Source organism: Lissotriton helveticus, chromosome 4_1 (genome assembly GCF_964261635.1).
Source record: "Lissotriton helveticus chromosome 4_1, aLisHel1.1, whole genome shotgun sequence".
NCBI classification, from domain to species: domain Eukaryota; kingdom Metazoa; phylum Chordata; class Amphibia; order Caudata; family Salamandridae; genus Lissotriton; species Lissotriton helveticus.
In genome coordinates this window covers 1,828,545,865-1,828,565,763 of record NC_136063.1, presented here as the reverse complement: position 1 = coordinate 1,828,565,763, position 19,899 = coordinate 1,828,545,865, and the positions used below count along the sequence as shown (strand labels likewise).

The 19,899-nt window shown below is 45.7% G+C and overlaps 1 protein-coding gene and 1 pseudogene across 6 annotated transcripts in view; both read left to right on the top strand.

Moving 5' to 3' along the window:
* Nucleotides 1–19,899, top strand: part of DACH2 (dachshund family transcription factor 2) — an 865,718-nt gene that overhangs the window by 109,583 nt on the left and 736,236 nt on the right. The gene's annotated exons all lie outside the window — the stretch shown is intronic.
* On the top strand, nucleotides 3,448–5,121 carry LOC144826856 (keratin, type II cytoskeletal 7 pseudogene; annotated as a pseudogene).

Here is a 19,899-nt window from a genome sequence, read left to right as displayed (position 1 = left end):
TCGGTAAGTGGCAATGGGGCAGGGAGGTGTCGGCGTCTGTAATGGAGAAATGTCAGCAGGAAAGATTGCTCTATCATGGCCATGGCTTGCCAGCGCCTTATAAATCTGAGATTCTCCTTTCCCGCCTCGGAGATGAGCTACTCTTTCTCCCGCCTTGAACAGTAAGTTGGCCATAGCTAAGAAGGCGAAATGAAACCAGTCCCTGGGAAAGTTATCGTTCCAGTATAAATCTTATATTGCACAGATGATGCAGCTTGTGAAATACTGTGCCGCTCGAAGGAGATGTTCGTATCATAAGAGGATGCATCTGTAGATTGGTTTCTTACTTTAGGGAGATTGTTTAATATTATGAAGCAATAGGAAAGGTCTTCACTAAACGGAAGTACAGAGATGTTTCATTTAGACTCACTCTCATTGTATCTGTCTGTGCTGGGGCAAGGACATACCATTTGCCAAGCAGTCTGCCCCAGCTGCTAGGGCATGTTCTGTGGCAGAGCAGGTGAAAGCCCAGGCACTTGTAGCGGGGGTGGCACATTGCCCAGATAAACCTAAATAGCTGCCTCTGCACTAGAGGTGTGGACATAGTGTCACTGTGCCTAGAAAACAGATAGACTTGTATCGGCACTGCCAGCTCAAAAGGAGCAAATCGAACAAAACCACCAGGCAACAGTATGTGTAAGATATTTCTATACAGTGAACCTAGCCAAAAGGCAGTGAAGCTCTGTTAATGGTCACTGCATAGAGTATTATGTGAAAACCTCTGACGATGGGTTTAGGTCTCGTTTCACCCCATTTGAAGGATTTATCTGCATCCCCAGCGCCAAAATGCTTGAAAATGTATTTCCGGATGTATGCTGAACTGAAGGTGAGATCAATTTTCTTGACCACCAAAAGTTCAATTGACATAGAAACATACTGCAACATTACCAAACATGCAACAGCTTAGAAACGTAAGACCTTTATTTTGATGTGATCGATTCTTCATTAGCAGTCGGGTCTTCGGTAGTTTGGGGGTAATGTGAAGGGTACTTCCTCTGGGACAACAGTCTACTCTGAGTAACATGAGGGTGAAATACACAAACACGTTAAATATAGAGGGGAGAAATTGGCATCGAAGCTACTCCAGGAAAAGAGACATGACTTGATTGTAGCCTTATGAGAAGGCATGACATTGACTGATAGGTCAATAATAAAACTATACTGAAGAACCGCTCAAGGAAATATGTGACGGTCATGGATATCCATAAGTACTTTAACTGTGTCACACTTACACAGAATGTGCACACCTGTAGGTATAGCTTTGAGGTGCCTTTAGTCTCGTATTCTCTCCCATAATTCAGACTTACTCATGCAGAAATGACCAAGGAGCCTGACTTTTCATATTTGTGTTAATAAAAGTCTGCAAATGATGTTTCTATGAATCAATATTTATTTTTCTATTGGAAATTATGATGTTTGTGTTTACTAAGGGTGTCCAGCTTAGGCAGAGGAGGCCCAGTTGTATGACTTTCCCACATAAGATTGCATTGAATTAATCTAAATGGAACTGATTTACATAGCTGGTGACTATCAATAACACCTTCGTGGATCCAGCCCTCATGGACCTACATTGGACACCTCTGTCCCAAGCAACGGACCATAGTTTTCATACACAAATAGAAGAGCATAACTGTGCCACTGTGTGCAATGACTCTCAGGGAACAAACACTCCCACATAAACTTTATAAAACACGTTTGCTGGGAGTTTGCAGTAGGCAGACATGACTAGAATGCAGATTGGTTCGAACATGCGTTCATTTTGCTTCAAATAGCCCGTGCGATGAAACTCTGCAGCAGGAAGGTTTCAGATACAGGATGCTGGTGACACACAGACTACAGGCTGACTATCAAGTGGATTTACGAATAAATAGAAGCAGATTTTTCTGTCAAAAATTAAGCTGCAGCATTCTTCGATTAACATCAAAATCCAATCTAGAATAGTTTTAGCCATTTCGTTCAGGTGACATCTATATTTAAATATAATTTCCTTTCCCTGTTCTGGCATGGCTGTTAATTACTTACTCAATGTAGTTCAACGTTTAGTTAATAAATATGTCAGGCTTTCACCATGGTGTTCTTTTTGCAGAGTTGTGAATTTGCAATTAGTTTTAGATTTACAACACGGTGACAGACAGTGCTGTATAAATAGAGGTTAAACACACAATTTACATATTAATTTCATGATTCATTTATTCAATGATTTATGTGGATAAAGATTGTATTTAATCTCGTCGCTGTAGTTGTTTCAGGCATGGCGAGCAGAATGCCGATACAGGCGCAAGAAGTAATGATGTCTGCATTGAACAGCAGAAGGGGTTGGGGGTGGGAAAGAGTGGAAAACCTAATGATTCATTAGCCTTAATACATTAGGAAGACAAATGAAAAGCAATAATCTTTTTTTCAAAGAGAGGACATTCATACACCTGAAAGCATTTCTAGCTCTTTGCTCTGTAAATCCCATGACTTGGCGGAACCTGCTCTCCGCGGGTGGTTCGAGAGATCAACCCAACATGTGCAAAATGTGATAGAAAATGCAGATTTTCAACAGCTGGACAGTGATGAAATGAGGACCAAAAATGGTGCAGTGACAGTTTAAGTGCTCATATCCCAACAAAACCATTTCAGTATTAGTAAAGGTGTGATAAACTGGACACACCATACCAAAATTATAACATCATTAATAAAAGTGTTTTTTTGAAAGTAAGTACCTACCTTTAGGCAGCTGTGAGAAACGTCCTCATTTCCAAACCCATGCGTGTATTTCTTCACAAGACGTTGCAGTCTGATTTAAATTCTCCTTTAAGAGCTGAGGATTACAGAAACTGATGGAACAACTACAGGAAAGCTTGTTTGATGTCGGTCCAAGGTCCCCATCTGTCAGTCGCTGTGTGCATGTGAAGGTATTTCACGCATGCGCACTGGCATTTTTACTCTCCACGTTTTCCAGAAGTAGGACAAGGCTTACAAACACTTCCCACAAATATTTTAGGACTGGAGTTAGAATAGTAAGTCACCCCCTTCGTGAATATTTGGAATTATTTCTATGATTCACCGATGAGTTTCAGGGGAAGCGTAGAAATACAAACAGGGGTGTGTGGACAGAAAGGGTAAAGCAGATGGTTAGAAAACTGACAAGGTAGCTTAATGAGTTGAACATCCCTCCCTTCAAACAAGCAGTGATCTGCAGCTCACAAGTTCAAATCCCATGAAGGCTGACTCTTTTCCATCCCACATAAATTGATAGACTGAGAAATAGTAGCATCTTGTGTATATATAAGCACCTAGAAACACAAAGTGTGGCATAAAGCACTATTTAAAAAGAAGTTATTACTGTGAGAAAAATTGCAATTTAGATGAAAGGCAGTCAGGAATCAACCCCACCATAGAAACAAGATTCACACAATAGAAATGAGAGCAGCGAGAGGGCTTCGTTCACCTCCTCACCCGCAGCATCGTCAGCTCGTCTCTTCCATCTCCGGCACCTTGCAGAGAGGATGCTTCAGCACCAGCAGCATGGGCGGCTCCAGGCAGATCCGGGTGGGCAGCGGGCCAGCCCTGCACTCCAGCTACAACAGTCCCTCAAGCCTCAGCAGCATGCCCATGGTCAGCAGGAGGTCTGCCACCCTGGTCAGCAGCGGCCGCTCCAGCGGTGCTGGCTTTGGCGGGCCGGCTTTGGCAGTTGTTTTGGGTCTGGAGGTGGGTATGGTGCTGGTTCCGGTGGTGGAGCTGGGCCGGCAGGGCTCCAGGAAGTAAGCATCAACCAGAGCCTCCTGACCCCCCTGTATCTGGAAATTGACCCCGCCATCTCGACTGTGAGGAAGGAGGAACAAGAACAGATCAAAAGCCTCAACAACAAGTTTGCATCCTTCATCGACAAGGTATGGTTCCTGGAGCAGCAAAACAAGGTGCTTGAGACCAAGTGGGAGCTGCTGCAGAACCAGAAATCAGCCAAGACCAGTAACATTGGCCCGCTTTTTGAGAGCTACATTAACAACCTTCGGCGACAACTAGTTACGCTGACCAATGACAAGGGCTGCTTGGAAGGGGAGTTCCGTAACATGCAAGATATGGTGGAGGGTTTCAAGAACAAGTATGAAGATGAAATCAACAAGCGCACAGCGGCAGAAAATGATTTTGTGGTGCTGAAGAAGGACGTAAATGCTGCCTACATGAACAAAGTGGAACTGAAGACCAAGGTGGATGCTCTGACTGATGAAATCAACTTCTTGAGAGCCGTCTTCGAGGCGGAGCTTGCTGAAATGCAGACACAGGTTTCAGACACTTCTGTGGTCCTCAGCATGTACATCAACTGAGCCTTGGACCTGAACAGCATAATTACCGAAGTCAAGGCACAATACGAGGATATTGCTAACAGGAGCCGGGCCGAAGCGGAGGGTCTTTACCAATCCGAGTACCAAGAGCTGCAGGAGACCTTCGCTTCACCAAGAACGAGATCTCTGAGCTCAACCGCATGATCCAGAGGCTGCAGGCAAAAATGTCAAGAACCAGCATGCCAAGCTGGAAGCATCCATTGCATAAGCTGAGGAGCGGGGTAAGCTTGCGCTGAAGGATGCAAGGGAAAAGCTGGCCGAACTGGAGGCTGCCCTTCTTAAGGCCAAATAGGACATGGCTCAGCAGGCACGCAAGTACCAGGAGCTGATGAACATCAAGCTGACCCTGGACCTTAAGATTGCCACCTTCAGGAAACTCTTGGAGGGAGAGGAGAGCAGATTGAATAACGATTCCATGAGCAAAGTTAGCATGTCTGTTGTAAACTCAAGCGCTGGTGGTGGTAGCGGCTACGGCAGCGGGTACGGAAGTGGCGGTGGAAGTGGCTACGGTGGCAGCTTCGGCTTGAGCTTGTCTATGGCAGCAGTGTACTCAACTTTGGGAGCCCTGGTGGCTACGGAAGCGGAGGCCATGTTCAAACCTACGCCGTAACAACCTCATCATCAGAAGCATCAAGAAATAAGTTTCACTCGACAAATCACCTGCTGCCCAAACCTGAAGACTCTCCCCCCCCCCACCTTTTGACAGCACAGCTATAAACCACATCACCTCCCCTGTCACCTAAATTGCCTGGCACATTGTTCTTTGACACACTGTTGAAAATTAGTACGTTTTGGTGAACATTATCTGCGCCATCTTGCCTCTTCCCCTGATGCCACACTTTTGTCGTGCGCGCCCGCCATTTTCTAAGATGCCCCGATCAGAACGAACCCTTTTGCATGCCGCTGGCCCCTGACATAGCCCTTCGCCTTCACTAAGCCTGCACGCTATCCACCCCCTGCTTGCACCTGCCTTGAGTCATAAACCCCTCTTCGGCGCTGCTCTGCCCCAGGCCCTCATCCTGTTCCCAGCGCGACACCTCCCTGCTTTCCTTTCATGATCTCCGGCCCTAAGATGCAAAACCCTTTTTCCCCGTGTGCCCGTTTTGTCTTCCCCGTTCCCAAGCCGACACCCAGCTCTGCCGATACCATCCTTGCCCCTCCCCGTACAATAGAAAGCTTCCCCCATCAAAGAATCCCCGGGTTGATCAAAGCCCCCACCCCATGAGATCCGATCAAACCCCCCACATTCCGTGAATCGGCGGATTATCCAGCTGCGCGATGTTCATCACCTGGTGTGAACGGGGCGGGGACTTCCACTGTAACCTTGCGTGGGAACGGGCTGGGAAGGGGGGGATTCTGAGGATGTCTTTCCGTACATCAAAGTATCAACGAGAATGTGTTACATGTAATAAAGAGATAAACTTGTGTATAAGAGGCCAGGCCTCAGGGATGCAGTTAGAGCACCTCAGAACGATACCTTCTGTCCGTTTCGTTGTGTTCTCCTCCGGAGAGAATAAAAACCCTTGTTTCCTGCTTTCCAGTCTCCAGCGCCTGCCTCTTCATTGATTTAAATAACTAGAGGGTCACAGAGGCAATACTGCCGGGCAAATATCGATTGTCCCCGACCCGATTGAACTTTTTACAATTGGCGTCCCAAGCGTGGGGCCCATCAGCGACTCGTGGATCCAGTGGGAGAGGTCCCGACGACAGAGTGAACGACTGCAACGATCGGGAGAGCTCTTGCCCAATAGACCCTCGTCTGGCAGCCGATCATCCGAACTTCACTAGTTCCGAACAGACCTCTCTCGAGTGATCTACGGTCCTGACTGGGAACCATCAGGAGTGCGGTGAGAAATACGAGAAAAAGAGGACGATCGGGCGCTGGATTCAGAAGACAAGAAACTGTCCATGCGGTCCGGGTAAGGTCGTGTTACCACGACAAGTTGCGAAAAATTTGCTTGATTGTTTGTTTGTTCAAAAATACTAGTATTGCTCTGTTTATTTTTATTTGGAGATTCACTGTCTGCAAACGGAGAAACAACAGGCTCTCTCTCTCTTTGCAAACAGTGGAGGATAGGTAGGGTAGCAGCCGTGCTTATTTTTTTTTCTCCCCCACTCAATAATTGCTTGAAACTGAACTGTTGTTCGCAAACTATTGTTTCCTGGAGATTCCCTGTCTGCAAGCAGGGAAGAGACCACCCTTTTTGCAGATAGTGAAAAGGGTAGGTAACGCAGATCTTTGCGGACCTACTCATTCTCCCCATTGTTATTTATTGGTCGTTTGGTTTTATATTTTTTTTGATCCATGAGGTATTCACTGCCTGCAAACAACGTCGAATAGAAATATTCTGTACGGTCTTTGCACCTAGTGATAAGATAGGCAGTGCTGACTTTTTAGTCCCTCGTTACGAGCCGTCATGTCTGTCTTCTCCCCACTGATAAATAGCCTGTTTAGTCCGGACCGCGTATTAGAGGTGGACCATATAGCTCCATTAGAAGGCACCCCTAATAAGGACATGTTCATAAACTATGGGTTAGTCACCATAGCCTATAATAAATTATGGCACAGGTATACCGAAGAGAGTCAAGACAAACAGTGGCCACTGGCAGGATCCTTTGACCTTGATAAAATAGAAACGTTAGAAATAGCCCTTCGAAATAATAAGACAACGCCAATTATGCTCGACAGTCTCGGTATGTGGCGCAGAGAGGCTACGAAACGACAGAGAAAAGACGAGGATAAACCAAGTAGGGAAATATACCGACAGGACAACCCCAGGACACCGCTACCCACAACTTATCCCCCGACACTATGCAAAGGACGACCAGACTTAGGGTCAGACCAATGCGCTTTTTGTAGGTATGTCGGACACTGGAAAGCCCAATGCCCGACTCTACTGAGCGTGAGTAAAGGCAAAGGGCCGACAAGAACGACAGACCGACAGTACGAGAAAAGGCGCGAGACAAAGAAGAACCCGACTTACATAGACAGACCAGACAGAACCACCACGTTTGATTATGCCCGATGGCACAGATTTCGCCAGGAAAATCTCAGCGGCATGCTCACGTTCTCCTAGGTCGGGCAATGTCAAGACGGGAACCCAGCCTCGTTTAAAATTCACAGACGGAAAGAGATAATTATGACCAATAACTGTTTTTATATTTGTCTTGGGTCTTTGTATGTCGTACTTGTACTGTCCCCCGTCTGAGTTTGTGTGTATGTAATGTGCAAATCTGCGTCATCCCTCTACACGTGTTTCCGTGTTACTCGACCTCTGTTAGCAGAAACTTAGCATAAAAGCAACCTGGAAAGAAAGAAATGGTAAAACAAAATCCGTAGACCATTAATGAACTTGAACTTTTAATTTAACACAACAAACAAGGAATAATAACGATAAAATGTAGAAAATGAAAGTCAAACAGAACATTCGCCCCCCCCCCATTCTGGAACCTTCCAAAGTAGGGCAGGGTTACGGCTACGCCCAACCAACGGCAACCCATATAAGGCGAGCCCGGCCGCCAACTCTTGGTCAGGAAATCTTAACGTATGGGGGAGCCGGAGGAGAGGCAGGAGCCCGCAGCCTGGGCATTTGCAGGTAGTCCCGCCACATGTCTCCTTGGCCGGCCGCAACGGGCCTGGAAAGACTAAGGTAGTCCCGCCACATGTCCAGAGGAGAACGAGGCACCTCTTCCTTTTCTCTTCCGTCACAGCCGCAGCCGTCCTGGACGGCGGGATGTCCTGCACGTACCTCCACAACAATTTGTCCAAGTTGGGCTGGGAGGGAGAGGCGACGCGGACGAGCCTCTCCCACCTCCACCGGTAGGAGGTTTCCCAGCCCCCAGCCCGACGCCGAACACCCCCAGTCAGGCGATGGTGCCAATACTTCCACAGCACCGAACGTACAATGGTGGCACCCCAGTACTTGCGCAGCACCGAACGTACAATGGTGGCACTTGGGGAACACCGGATGTGGAGAGGCCTTCATGCGGGGCGATGAAAAGGAGCGGCATGGAGTACACCGGGAGAAGGAGACGATGCGAACGAGTCTCCCTTGCCCCCAGGTGGGGGCATCACAGCCGCACCCCAGCCGAACGTCCCGCTTTCACAAAACAGGGACCTCTTCCTTTCACTCCGAAGGGTCTCTTCCACTCTTGCAAACTCGACGGGAGTGGCCCCGGTAGGGCCTCAAAATGGCGTCTGGGTCCGCTGGAAGGTGGGCCCCGGCCACTAGAGTAACTTTGACCAGCAATATAACTCGAACATTTGCCCTCTGGAGCACGAGCCCCCATCTCCGACAGCATCTCCGCAGCCTTGAAGATCCTACATGGGTCCCCGGCGGAACCTTCGGCCTTTTGCAGGTTTCCGGTAAGGGACGGCTGCCTTGATCGCCAACGAAACAAACATGACATTGCCACACCTTCTGTTAGCGTGAATTTTAGAACTGCCGAAAAGGACTCTGGTCCAAACTGCCAGTAATGGAAACATTTCCCCCTGATGCTGCTTCCGGACTGAGCCGGCCCCGCCCAAAATGGCGCTGGTATCAATCGGAACTTACGAACACCTCGTGGTGTTCCTTCGCACTAATATAAACTTGATGTTCTGAGATTTTATATGATCCTTTGTACACTTGGCTAGAAAAGACAAGGAGAACTTACTCGACGAACAGTATGAAAAGATTCCCGTTACAAATGTTGATTACGAATGTACAATGTATTATATTTTTATAACTGATGTAAACCCCATTTACGACGCACACGTACGGTATGCATATAGGAAATCTGATTACAACTGTTATGATTATGCTTCTAAATTATGAAAATATATGCCCCCGAACCCCCAGCCAATTAATAGACGTTTTAGTCTCTTACAAATGAATGAGTAAAACTTTCCGATGTTTTTATTGCTGCAAATGACACCCCCCACTGTACGCACTTTAGCCATTGCCACGACCGGCCAAATACGACCGCACCCTCATAATCCATATGCTGAAATGATTTTGCAAAATAAAGTCTTTGAAACTATGGACGGGTATTGCATGCTTTATTTTAAAAAAATATGGGATGGGTGGGAAAGTTCTTTTCTGTGCACCCTACTCTGCTCTCTCTTTAAGGTTAAAAGAAGATGGTTGCCCAGCCCTGGAGGACGGATCGGATCGACAACACGACACTCCGTCTTCAAGGTACGCGACTGACTCATGAACTCTCGCGTAGAGGAAGACCTTGACTTCCAAGGATGGGTAAAACGAATGGTGTAAATGAGGGAATGTAAAAGGAGGGTGAAATGAAATAATGTAAATATTATAAAGTACAACGTTCCAAAGTAGCAGGGACCCAAGAACCGAAGAACCTTAGAACGCCACAGCGTTGAAAGAGGTTTAAGGACCCCGATAGTGAGATACATCCTTTGACTAGATACCTCGCACTAGGCACCTCTGGTTTCCTTTTTATGTTTCCCCGCACACGCCCTACATGAACACACTACCCCCCCGACTCCAGAAACCATATCCCCGGGGACCCTGCCCCAAGGAGGAAAGACGAGTAAGAGGTAAGTAAAGGACTTATGAATCCATGTATTTGAATGCGCGCGAATGCTGTCTCCCCCACCCCCCCCCTTTTTTCCTCCTTCTGCAGGTTACATCAGAGATTACAGCCGAGGTGTGGCGAAGATCTGAAGCCTTGCCACGTCTAATACACGAAGCGGACTAGCGCCGCAAGGTGGTGTCTAAGCACGCCTGCAGACTACTCACGTACCGAACAAACCCGAAAAATTAGCACAACCTGATAAAAAGTGGTCACCCTTAAACCAGACCGGACGAATGAACCCATGTCACGTATGATGCGAAACTATGAGGGAATGTGTGTGTGTGTGACTGAGGCGTTGGCCCAACTGGTCGAAGGACCGAGAATGCGAGAAAGTGCGACAACATGGTACCTCCTTTCTTCTTTCCTTTTTCTCAAGGCACGTCCCCTCTACCCTGTCTAATGCTCAAACTGCATGATTACAAGATCCTAACGCAGACCCGTGAATGCCCTTTTTTACTGTGTAATGCACTAAATAGCCTTTCTTGAATACACTGCCACCCTCTCTGTTGCACGTGTACTATTTAGCCTGCCGTTGCACTCTCTCTCTCTCTCTCTCTCTCTCTCTCTCTCTCTCTCTCTCTCTCTCTCTCTCTCTCTCTCTCTCTCTCTCTCTCTCTCTCTCTCTCTCTCCCTCTCTCTCTCTCTCTCTCTCTCTCTCTCTCTCTCCCTCTATTCTTTGCACTCCCACTCTTCCGAGTGGTTAGCCCCGAAATTGGCAGACTGCCACCCCTAGCACCCCACCTAATTGGCTTCAAATACCGTCAGTATTTGCACAAAAACTTGTCTTTAATACAATCACCCTGAGACCGCGTCATTACCTCTCCTTTTCCGCTAGAAGTCAATGAACCCAGGTTGGGCCGTAAGGGAAAGGACAGGTAAAACGACAGAGGTTCCCTAATCTGACCCGAAAATAAGGGAACTACATGTCAACGGCTCCTATAGTATAAGACAAGGACCTCAGAATACGCGACCCTCCCCTCCCCGAATTGTCACAATACCCAAACCGGAAAAATGACCACCCCCGTTACCTCCCCTGTATATGTCCCTGGTTGTTCCCCATAAAACCCCTGTCCTTCCTAATTAAGTAATCGGGCTGTAAAAGGATACGTAGGACCCAGAATGATGTTTTACAAGGTTAACAGACTAGTCAAGGTAAAGAAATCATCAAAATGAACCCCGCAGTAGTTGCAAAACAGGATGCACCGATAGAAAGGAAATGTTTAGCCATGTTCGTCTCTCAGCAAAATACCTGTGTAGTACCATGTTGACGACTCACTGCACCCTTTTGTAAATGTAAAACTCTAGAGAACGGCATATCTTCGCCAGATTTGTCTCACAAGGGTGGGTTACCATCAGATGAACTGCCATGCCTGTAATAAATAATTATGAAGGAAAGTCATAGTAAAACCAACAGAACCCGTCACCGGTCATTCATATGCCAGTTGTGAACACTAAAATAACGGGCATTTTTTCATTCTTTGCCTGGAGCTGGGAGAGAAATAGACTTTTTGATTATCTTCATCTGCAAATTTTCTAAAGACTGTCTTTTCAAACTTGTTTAAGGGTACCGCTGTTGGAGGAGAAAAGGACCGGATGTGGGAGCACGAGGCCCGACTGCAGACTAAGGAACACCTGCGACATTAGCCAAGGCGAGACCACGACTGAAAAGAGCTGCGGGACGAGGCACTGTTTTCGACAACATGAGAAGAAAGGGTCGACCTGATGCCCCTGCTCGATGTCCAATGCCTGTCGACAAGTCCCCGCTCTCTGAATTCGGTCACACGCCAGCCTATTTGAAGTCTCTCGTTCCCCTAGTTTGTTCCTAATTTGGCCTTGCTCCATCCCCCTTTCCCTCTGACCTACCCTATGGACTGTTTTGTACGCTCTTCTTCCATCCGAACTTTCTGACAATCACCTCAAAGGACACAGGGCGAAAAGGACCTTTCCGACCAGAAACGCGAGGAAAGGGTCGTGCCCTGCAACGCAGAACTCAGAACAGAGCTGGACTTGTAGCTCCACCGCCGGTGCTCAACAGCGCCAACGAAAGACCACAAAGAACAATGAGAACTCGTAAAACTTCGAACATTTGACATCCTCAATCACCGTTTTTTATGCCTCATTTCTCTCCCAGTCGCCATTGTATTGATCCTGCCCCAATCCGAATCTGAAATATGTATTAACCTGCCAGTTCACGTTATGATATGTACTTGCTGCTCGCCGTTTTTGTATTACATTCCTATGGCTTTCCTGCTGAACAAGTTTATCAAAGTTTATCAAATAGGCCCGCCTCCTGAAAACTAGAAAAGTTAAAATGTATCGTTTACAACTCTTTTTATCTAGGGTTCCTACCATTTTCCTTCTCATGCCCACCATAATAGAACCGAGTAGAAAATGAACCAGCAAGATGTCTTGAATATGTTAAAGGGAGGACTGTTGAAAATTAGTACGTTTTGGTGAACATTATCTGCGCCATCTTGCCTCTTCCCCTGATGCCACACTTTTGTCGTGCGCGCCCGCCATTTTCTAAGATGCCCCGATCAGAACGAACCCTTTTGCATGCCGCTGGCCCCTGACATAGCCCTTCGCCTTCACTAAGCCTGCACGCTATCCACCCCCTGCTTGCACCTGCCTTGAGTCATAAACCCCTCTTCGGCGCTGCTCTGCCCCAGGCCCTCATCCTGTTCCCAGCGCGACACCTCCCTGCTTTCCTTTCATGATCTCCGGCCCTAAGATGCAAAACCCTTTTTCCCCGTGTGCCCGTTTTGTCTTCCCCGTTCCCAAGCCGACACCCAGCTCTGCCGATACCATCCTTGCCCCTCCCCGTACAATAGAAAGCTTCCCCCATCAAAGAATCCCCGGGTTGATCAAAGCCCCCACCCCATGAGATCCGATCAAACCCCCCACATTCCGTGAATCGGCGGATTATCCAGCTGCGCGATGTTCATCACCTGTTGTGAACGGGGCGGGGACTTCCACTGTAACCTTGCGTGGGAACGGGCTGGGAAGGGGGGGATTCTGAGGATGTCTTTCCGTACATCAAAGTATCAACGAGAATGTGTTACATGTAATAAAGAGATAAACTTGTGTATAAGAGGCCAGGCCTCAGGGATGCAGTTAGAGCACCTCAGAACGATACCTTCTGTCCGTTTCGTTGTGTTCTCCTCCGGAGAGAATAAAAACCCTTGTTTCCTGCTTTCCAGTCTCCAGCGCCTGCCTCTTCATTGATTTAAATAACTAGAGGGTCACAGAGGCAATACTGCCGGGCAAATATCGATTGTCCCCGACCCGATTGAACTTTTTACAACACCAGGTCAACTTAAGCCCATGATTGGAAAGATTTTCTTCTAGTGGCTCAGACACCTTTAATACTGAGGAGTAACGTCAGGCAAGCAAAAGCTTTCACAACGAAACAGAGTTTCTTTGTGACTGATGAAAGGGGTACTGGTGCCTGCATTGCAACACTGGCTACAGGGGTGTGCCAATTAGGCCGAAGCACGTCCATGTGTGGGTGATTCCACTAGGAAGAGACTGCTTTTGCAAACCCATTTTACAGCAGCTATTTGCTGTTGGGTTGTCATCATAGTTGTAGCTTTGCTTGCAGTGTGATGAGAAAAGCCACCTGACACCTCAAGTGCCAATGCCAACCCGCCCCACAATGCAGGCGCAGCCACCCACGCGTATTAACCACTTGGATGCTAATGACAAGGGTAACTCGTCATGGAGTGCCCATTCATTTCAATGGAAATTACATTGAAGTGGCGCAAGAAGCTTAGCATCCAAGTGGGGAAAAGCTAGTCCCAAGGCACAGGTTGTATTAAGTGACAGACCCCAGGGAGACTGGCCCCTACCGGACATACATAGGGCCCTGGCCACACAGAATAACGTGATTGGTTGTTGAAGCTGTCAAAAGCATTTCTCCTTCCTGAATCCTGCCCCAAATTATTCAGCTCCCTGCTGTTTTCTCGTTATCTGTTGTCTCTTTTGGTCTGCCCTCCTACCCTCTGTCCAGGAATCTGCAGTGTCTTTGGAAGCTCTTGTGGGTTGGAAAGCATAATAATGCTTAGCGTGTCCCTACCTCTGTGCCCCTGAGGCTGTTTCCCTATATCATGTCATTTAGGACTCTGAGTGGGATACCGGGGTCTGCTCGGGGTTCTCTGGTGCCCTGGTTTATCTTCAGTGGCTCAGACACCTTCTGGCTTCAGAGAACCTCCAGTCTTGCCATTCACACCATTCCTGTGCGAAAAAGGCGAAGGTCTGATGTGAACACATTGGTATGCAGTGGGGCAAGCGGAATGGTGCTAAATCAAATTGTCTCTTATATATGGACCAGTTGATTGGCATCACTTTAGTAATACATTTATAAATCGCAGCTACAATGTAGCTCCCAGTTGCAACGAGCACTGTGCTAGTCAGCACATTGAAGACCCAGAAAGAAAGAAAATGGCTACGCATAAGATGCCACATGCTCTTTGTCCCCAAAGTGCTGGCGCAGAAAGGGTCCCTGTACAGACCTCTCTCTCGCAACAAAATTGTTGTCTTGTTTTAGCAAGTGTTAATGGTGCTGCATGCCTAATGTGGGCGGGGTTTGCCCCTTCTCATTTTTATGTGGGGTTTTGTTTGCATAGAGGCTCTGAAATACATTTGACACTTTCTGTCCAAAAAATAAATAAAAAAGAAAGAAATTAGAGCAGCTCCTTAGGTGCTTAAATCAGGCTCCATCACTAACAGAGCAAGCCCTATTTGCAGTGGATCCATGCTATTTAATAAAAAAATCTTCTATATTTTGAAACATTTGTACCATAACAGTTAAAAGCACAACATTTAAGGGAATACGTGAAGGAAGAGTTAGGAGGTTTAACTCGCTGTGTCTTTTTTTCTTCTTCTTTAAAGGGTGCTCTCTGTTTTACACCCCTTTACACCACTACTGCTTCCCTGTGGCTTTCTGCTTTTCCTCCTCTGGTTCCCCAATGCGCCTCACTGTGTCTTTCTACTGTTTATTGTTCTAGAGCTTGTCATGCTAGTGCTCTTGTCCCATTACACGATTGTGGCATCTTTTCTTTGGATTGCGGGACAGACAGGGGCTTAGGGGGCAGTGATAGTAACTGGCATGTGCTACTCTTGTCCCAGGCCCACATGTGCTGGTGCACTTCCAGTAAATAATCAGGGTGCTCCATTTGGGCACTTGATGCTCAGGGATAGCAAAGATGAGCAGGCAAGGCTACTCTGAGAGGTGGCTGTGGTGAGAAACTCAGATACAGCATCCCCTCTTAAACAAGACAACACACACCTGATGTACAGTCCAAGAGACCTTCTCTGTGAAAGATTGGCATTTAGAGGCAAGTACATTAAAGCAGTTCAATTAAGAGAATCACTGTCTGAGATTGAGATACAACTTAGAACATGTTATTACAATATGTTTGCGAGGCACTAGGGGTTTATAAAATGGGGCCTTATGACAAAAGGTGTGTTATGGAAGGACAATTGTGGTTTTTATTTGCCTACAGTCAATGAAAGCGATAGAGGTGCCAGCCCCTGAGAAACAATTTAGTAGGTTGGATGTAATCTGCCACTCTCTATCCCACTTTCTTGATAACCTTCTGTGCAAGAAGGTAATAGTGAGCATATTACACTCCCAAATTAATCATACGGTTTCTCACAATATAGAAACAATAATTACTGAAAAAGGTCTAACTGCCATCTTTGTCCTGCAAGTTAATTATTAATTGTTAATTCTTTTGATGCTGAACGAATATTATGTTCATGTACTGGGTACATAGTGGAACAAATTCACTGGGATTGAGTCCCTTTGACTGTGCTTCCCACGAAAACAAAAAACATGCAAAATACCCACACCCCGGAAAGAAACAGAGTCCCATCCAAATGCAAAAAAATTAGTTCAGAGTTCTAAAGAAAAAATCTCAAAATGCTTGTCCTCCAAATGTACTGGGCAACTGAGGGTTCCATTCACAAGGATTCATGTGAACTCGGTACAGTAATAGAAATTGTGAGGGAGTGGTCAGTTAGGAATGTAATTAGTACAAGGTTCTTGTAGGTGGGCTGGGTGCAAGCTATAGACCCATAACAAAGTCCCCTAGGTACAGGACTTTAGGATCCCGTTTCTTGTGATCAACTTTCTCTCGATTTTGAAAAGTTTGTTCAAGTAGGTGAGGCATGAGAGAGACCACTGGGCTGCATTCAATTAGGGATTTGTCTTTTGTTTGTTGTGACTGAAAAGCAGGTTCACTCTCATGGTGAAGGTAAAGATCAGTTCAGCAATAGCATTCCATGTTTCCTTTAGCAAAGCCGGTTATGAGAAAAATATGTATGTACACGTTAAAGTTTTTCAACAATTCTTTTTTGCAGGTATCAAAATGCACCAGAATTTTCTGAACTAGAGGAAAGTTTTATAGAATAATATTATTCTCAACCATAATTGCTTGCCTAATTAATGCCAAGGAAATCTGTGGTGACTATACTCAAGCTCACCTGCTGTCATATGTGACAAATCCACAAACCACTGCAGCAATAATCAACATATAAATACTACCCATACTAGCACTCTCAAGGAAGATGGTCAACAGCTACATCAGTTCTGCACCAAACCAGACTTTATCTGAATAGCAGGTAGATGAAATCTGAGAGACATAGAGTGCAAACCTTCCAGCCTCATTAAGAAATAATGAGTTATTTTGAGTAGGTGTATTCAGAATTGGAAATTCATAAAAATCTTTTGGCATATACTTGAGTGAACGAGAAATGTGGGCTAGTTTCATGCTTCGCAAAAATATCATTAACAGTTTTTCATCTTCCTTCACAATATTTTGTGAAAAAACTATAAGGGCATCATCTCGCTATCAACACATCTCAAGTAATCTTGCTACACTAACACTTTAAATGACTTGAGAAGGGTGGACAGATGGAACAGATTTTATAAAAATGTGTCTGCTTTCTAAGTAAATCTAAACACAGAAGCTCTTCTGTTTAGTCAATAAAATGTAAGTCTTATAAGTTGTCCTTATGCAGGGAAATGCTCTACCATAATGTAGACACGAGGCAGATGGTTGAAGTAGATGACAGGCTGATCAAAAGAGAACCTGTTGCATTTGCTTATGTCAATGTGAATTTTACAATTCATGATTTCAATTTCCTTCAGTTGCAAATATTTTTGCGTCTGGAACTCATTTCAGTTTGTACCAGATGATTCTGTTCAGTTGGGGTATGCTCCTTATCAAAGGAAACTTGGTCTTGAGTAAATTAGTTCCCATATGTGATTAGGCATTTATTTAGTTTAAATTGTGTGCGTTCATGAGAAATTGATGTCATACTAGCAGTGAATAACTCTTCACCACTTTGATAATTCTGCACCCCTTTGATCACCATGATGATCCTCTCGCAACATGGCCTCCTCAGCACACTAATGCCTACCCGTAGCCTCTTGCTAACCGAATGCTTTATGCCTCATTTCACCACCCTAACGCACCACACTCTGAGGCACCCTTTTGAGCCTCGCTCACTTTCAGCATTCAGGTGCCTTACTAACCTTGTGTTCTCCGGCGCAAACCCCTTGATTCACCTCCTCTGTTCTGACCCTGACAATTCTGCCAGATTCTACCTCCTGAGTAATCTGATATTTTTTGTCCCTCTTTGAGAATCCATGATGCTCCCTTATGACGAGTCTTAACCTGATACTCTCCACTAAGAATAAGCAAACAGATGTGGCCTCCCACTTTTAAGCACCATGATGATCCCACGCCTGGCTTCAGCATCTGATTTCCCCGGAGTGCCGTAGGCATTCTCATACTCACTCCAGTCCCTTAATCTTAATCACTTCCCTTTTCCCTCCCGTAGCCTAATGCCCCCACAACTAACACACTTTGATTCCTACTCACGCTCCACTTAATCTCTCAGCCGCTTAATATTTCATTTTCCAGTTCAGCATCTTAATGACCCTACCCTCTTTTAGCATCTTGATGCTCCTCAACCAACTTTACTGGCCTCGTTCCGTCCCATTGAGCGCACAATCAACCAGCCCCTTCCTTATGCAGAATGATGCACTCCAAGCCTTTCACAAAGCTGATCCCTAGAAAAATCCAAATACTCCATCCCTTTTCAGCACCCTAATGATGCCTAAACACCTTTAGAACTCTGGAGTCTCTACCCCATAATCACTCTCCATTCTAAGCCCAATGGCCACACTCATACTCAGCATTTTGATGCACACTGACCTCCTTTGAGTATCCTAATGTCAGCTGTCCTCCATCAGGCTTAGGGTGCTACCACCCCACCAACATCCTACTGCTCATCATTCCCTATAGCTGCCAATACCTCATCACCTTTAGCACTCTGACACCTCCTAATTCCCTTCACTGTCTTTAGTCATACTCCTTTCTTCTGAACCTTGAACCCGCTCTACCACATCCAATACTCTGACTGATGCCACCAAGCACCTGAAATCCTGAAGCCTTCCCACCCCAGTCAGCATCCCGATACACCATTATCATTTTGGCATTGTGATACACATCTCCATCTTAAGCATCCTGAAGTTCCATTCCTTCATTGCAGTGATGCTTTACTAACCATGATTTACACCCTGATGTATCCACACCGACTATCACCCACACATTCTACAGGCTATTATCTCAGATTGCCACAGAATTCCATTAAATGTAAACCGCCTCATATCGGGGCCACAGTCCACCACCAAGGAGCTAGAATTCCTTGCTGGCATGCAGTGGCGTGCAGGGCCCAGATTATTGGCGACACGCCTCCAGCCAATCTATACAGTCCATGTTGTAATTTAGGCCACATGAAAACAGTGATATGAGTTTCTCTGTGGCCAAATGTGTTGGGCGGTTCTCGTTTTGCTGAGGTTTATATACTTGCAAAGATATATTCAGAAGACAATCGGTTCTCAATTCATACCATGTGAAGAGTTTGTAGTTCATTCAATCCTGCTGTCTTTGTAGTCTCTCACAAATAACAATAGGTCTGCATGAGGTACTCACACCTCATAGGGGAGAGTGCGGAATCTGAATGATTCAGTTTGACTTGCCTAGCATACTGTACTGATTGGCTTATCCTGTAATAACACAAAAAGAATAGGAAATGGATGTAAGGAATTCAGCGCACACAGCATACCAAAGATTACAAGTCATACAGCTTCAGTGCTGATAACTGGAAACAAAACTTTTTGTTTTTTGGATACTACTTACCTGCTGGGGAATTGAGTAGTGCGTGTGCTCTCGCACACTAAATAAGTTGATTACAGAGGTAGGCACAAAACATACTTACAGACAATTCTTAGTTTGATCTTAAATGTAGCCTTAAAACCCAAAAGAAGAGATGCAATTTTTGAAACATAGAAATGAGCTGGCACTGCTGTTTATCAATGATGTGTGCGCGTGTTTGCGTGTGTGTGTGTGTGGTGTGTCTTAACTCGAATCTTCCACTAAAATGCAGTGGCATAGAGAATTATTTTGTAAGGACAAAGCAGGAAAGTGGTGAAAGTTATAGAGATAATTTGGGTAAATGGATGCTGGATATGCAAAAAATTGTGAGCTAAAAGGCATGAGACTTGGTTGAGAGCAGCATATCCGTGAAGCAGGGCCACAGGCGTGATGCTGTTTGCTGTGCTTTAACATCTTTCGCTGGCCACTGTATTTCTAAACGTTTCGTAAAGGTGAAACCCCTGCAGTTGTTTTTAAATCATGCCAATGTTTAACATATTTTACTGGTTTGATGTGCTTAAAATTGCATCCTTCGCACTTAATTTTCCAAAACGATTTGGTTAGCTAGTAACATTCAAAGGGTACTGGGGTAGAGCTCACACTGATATAGTAGCCATCATGTCTTTAAATCTTAGTAAATTCTGGCCAGTATCACTAGCCCAATGTGCTTAAAATATTGGGGTTTTCCATTAGGTTATTTGGAAAAAATCTATAAAATA